The sequence below is a fragment of the Mirounga angustirostris genome, unplaced genomic scaffold (assembly GCF_029215605.1).
Source record: "Mirounga angustirostris isolate CCGP_5_RB_7025 unplaced genomic scaffold, mMirAng1.0.hap1 SCAF_1, whole genome shotgun sequence".
NCBI classification, from domain to species: domain Eukaryota; kingdom Metazoa; phylum Chordata; class Mammalia; order Carnivora; family Phocidae; genus Mirounga; species Mirounga angustirostris.
Window position 1 is genome coordinate 173591317 of NW_026991709.1, and position 4231 is coordinate 173595547.

At 34.6% G+C, this 4231-nt stretch overlaps 1 pseudogene; it reads left to right on the top strand.

Annotated features, from left to right (window-relative positions):
* Nucleotides 1-1268: 1268 nt before the first annotated feature.
* Nucleotides 1269-2897, top strand: LOC123862991 (atlastin-1-like; annotated as a pseudogene).
* The last annotated feature ends 1334 nt before the right edge of the window (nucleotides 2898-4231 follow it).

The window sequence follows — 4231 nt, forward strand, 5'->3', positions numbered from 1 at the left end:
ATTACAACTGATGAACCTACGTTCATACATCATTATCATCCAAAGTCCATAGTTTACATTAGGGTTCACTTCTGGTGTTGGGCATTCTATGGGCTCAGACAAATACACATGACATGTATCCACCATTATGATATTATACAGAGTAGTTTCACTAAAGTTTTAATAATCTTTGTCTATTTATCCTTCGCTCTTCCCTAACTCCTGGCAACTACTGATCATTTTACTGCCTCCATAGTTTTGCCTTACCCAGAATGTCATACAGTTAGTATCACACAGTATGTAGTCTTTTAAGATTGGTTTCTTTTACGTAGTAATATACATTTAACTTGCTTCCATGTTTCTTCATGGCTTGATAGCTCACTTCTTTTAGTGCTGAATAATATTCCATTGTCTAGTTGTACCTATTTATTTATCCATTCACCTACAAAGGGATGTCAAGGTTGCTTACAAGTTTGGCAATTATGAATAGAAATGACATAAACATCCACATGCAGGTTTTTGTGTGGACATACATTTTCAACTTCTTTTGATAAATACCAAGCAGTAGGACTGCTGGATGTTATGGTAACCATATGTTTAGTTTTGTAAGAAACCACCAAATTGTCTTCCATAGTGGCTGTGTCATTTTGCATTCCCAAAAGTGATGAATCTGAGTTCCTATTACTTCATAACCTTGCCACTTTTTGGTGTTGTCAGAGTTCTGGATTTTGGCCATTCTAATAGGTATGTAGTGGTATCTCGTTGGTGTTTTAGCTTGCATTTCTTAATGATAATATGGAACATCTTTTCTTACGCTTATTTGCCATCCATATATCTCTTTTGGTGAGAGAACTGTTAAGGTCTCTGGTATATTTTTATATCAAGCTGTTTATTTTCTTATTGTTGAGTTTCAAGAGCTTTTGTGTATTTTGGATAATGATCCTTTATTAGACACACCCTTTGGAAATATTTTCTCCCAGTCTGTAATGTGTCTTTTTACTCTCTTAACAATGTATTTTGCAGAGCAGAAATTTTTAATTTCATTGAATTCCAGCTTATCAATTTTTTCTTTCATGGATTATGCTTTTAGTCTTCTGTTTAAAAAGTCATTGTCTAACTCAAGGTCATCTACATTTTCTTGCATGTTATCTTCTAGGATTTTTATGGTTCTGTATTTTATACTTAGGTCTTTAATCCATTTTGAATTAATTTTTGTGAAAAGTCCTGCCTTTTCCACTGGCTCCTCCTCTTCTGAGACCCATTCATATGTTTGTTTGGTTGGTGTTTTCATGAAAATCCATCTGAGCTGTTTCAGTCCCTACAATTATTGGTTATGGTGGTATGGAGACTGGTGGCAGTCAAGTTCTATCACTGTAGGACCAGTCCAGGTCCTCACTGTCACAGATGGCCATTCCTCTGAGACAGATGAGATCACACTAAATCAAGTGCTTTCCTTAGAGGCTTTCAGGGTCAAGGAGATCAGTGCTGTATCTGTTGCTGGAGCATTTATTAAAGGAAAATCATTTCTGAAAGAGTTCATGTTAAAATACATGTACAACCAGGAATCAGTTGATTGGATTGGACATGATAAGGATCACTACCTAGTTTCTCACAGAGAGGTCTCAATGAGAGAGCACAACAATTCAGACATGCAGTAATCAATTCCTTTTCAATAAGCCTATGGTAAAATGGTTGTGGTGTTATTGATGGACACTCAGAGAACATTTGACAGTCAATTTGAGAGATTCAGCCACAATATTTGTCCTTGGCATAATGATAAGCTTAATGAAGGTATATAACCTATCCCAAAATGTCCAAGAGGATGATCTTCAGAATCTTCAGCTTTTTGCTGAGTATGGCTAGCTGGCAGGAGGGAAATATTCTGGAAGCCATTTCAAAGCCTGACATTTTTTCACTGAGAACTGAAGTTACCCACATGAATTTGGGGAAGCTGATGGTGGCACCCAATTTTTGGGAAACTTCCTAAAGTTTTCAGAGAACCAACATGAAGAACTACAGAATGTTTGAAACACATCTATTCCTGTTTCACCAAAATATACTGTTTTCTGCTACCTCATCCTGGCTTAAAAGTAGCTACCAATCCATACTCTGATGGAAAATTTAAAGAAATAGATGATGAATTCATCAAAAGTTGAAAATACTGATTTCTTGGATGCCTTAGTCCTGAGAGCCTAGATAATAAAGAAATCAAAGGAAATAAAATCACTTGTCAAAGTCTGGTGGACTACTTCAATACTTATATAAAAATCTATCACGGTAAAGAGTTACCACATCCCCAATCCATGTACAGCCCACAGCAGAAGGTAACAATTTAGAGGCCATAGCAACTGTTAAAGACACATGCAACAAAAAGATGAAAAAGATCTGTGGTTGTAACAAACCACTTCTAGTCCCAAATGTCTTGGAGGCCAAATAGCTGGAGCTTAGGGAAGAATTTGTAAAGCTATTCTGAGGGGTGACAAAGATACATGGATAAAAATTTGGCTAGTGTTATCAGCAGCAGTTGGGGAGTAAAATAGATGAACAGGATACCAAGCACAATAATAGCAAAAATATCTTCCATGCAGCTTATACCCCTGTCACACAGTTTTTTGTAATCTTTACCACGTAAGTGATTGCTGGTGTAACTAGATTCATTGGTTTGGACATTATAGCTCGACTATGCAATATGATAATGGAATTGACCCTTATCACCCTGTGTTCCTGGGCATACATTGGGTACCCTGGAGAATACCAAGAGCTGGATGCTGTAATAGATCAGGTAGGTGCAGCCTTGTGAGACTCAGCCCTTATACAAGCTTTACAGTACAGCAACAACCCACAAAAATCTATATTATCAAGTTTTTCCTGCCCTAAAGTCAGATTCTGCTAAACTATCAGAGAAGAAGAAATTTTAATCCAATTTTCAAAAAATACAGATGTGTAACCAATTTTAAGTTAAATAGTAAGTTTTATATCTCTATGAAAACATTAAAAGTACTTTTATCAGAATGGAGTAAAACACCAAACACCTCTGAAGACTGCGAAATGGTTTAGTTCTTTTACTTCAGTGTTTGATAAGCAGGTGTATGTATACGAGTTAAATAATTTTCTTAGTGTGTAGTTTCCTGATTTTGTGTTCAAAAATGCTGTCATAATTTAAAGTATTTGTCTATTTATAATGACGGTACTTATGTTCTCCTCAAATTACTAAATTCTACCACTGGGTTATAATTAAACCAATACTGATATTTTAAAAAGTTGTGAAAGGTGTTAAGTCTGTGTCTAGATTCATGTTTTGCATTTGGATGACTAGTTGTTCCAGGATTAAAAAGACAATCCTTGCTCTATCGTCTTCTCTTGGTTCCTTGTCAAAGATCAGTTGAATCTTATTTATGTGGGTCTACTTTTGGGCTCTCTATTCTGTTCCATTGATTATTTATTTTTTATTTTGCCAACATCACACTGCCTTGATTACTATAGCTTAGAGTAAATCTTGAAATTGGACAGTATCAGTATTCCAACTTTGTTCTTCTCTTTCATTACTGTGTTGGCTATTCTGGCTCTTCTTCCTCTTCATATAAACTTCAGTATTAAATCATCAATATCCACCAAATAACTTGCTAGAATTTTGAGTGAAAATGTATTGAACTACAGAGCAAGTTGGGAAGTAATGGCATCCACGAACACAGACTATCTCTCTATTTATTTAGTTCTTCTTTGATATCTTTTATCAGAGTTTTGCAGTTTTCCTCATATTAACCTTGTATGTATTTTGTTAGATTTATACCAAATTATTTCATTTTTTTGTACATTAATATAAATTATATATTTTTAATTTCAAAAATCACTTGTTCATTGCCATTTTGTAGGAAAGCAATTAACTTTTGTATATTAACCTTCTATTCTGCAACCGTGTTATAATTACTTATTATCCCAGGAGATTTTCTACTTATTTTTTTGGATTTTCTACATAGATGATCATGTTATTTGCAAAGAAACACAGCTTTATTCCTTCCTTTAAATCCTGTATACATTTTACTTGCCTTTTTTTTTTTTTTGTCTTACTGCATTAGGTAGGACTTCTAATTATAATATTGAAAAGCAGTGGTGAGAGGGACCATCCTTACCTTGTTCCTTATCTTACTTTCAAGTTTATCATAATTAAGTATGATACTAGCTGTAGGGATTTTGCTTTTTTAAAAAATAGGTTTTTTTTAATCGAGTTGAGGAAGTTCTCTTCTATTCCAAG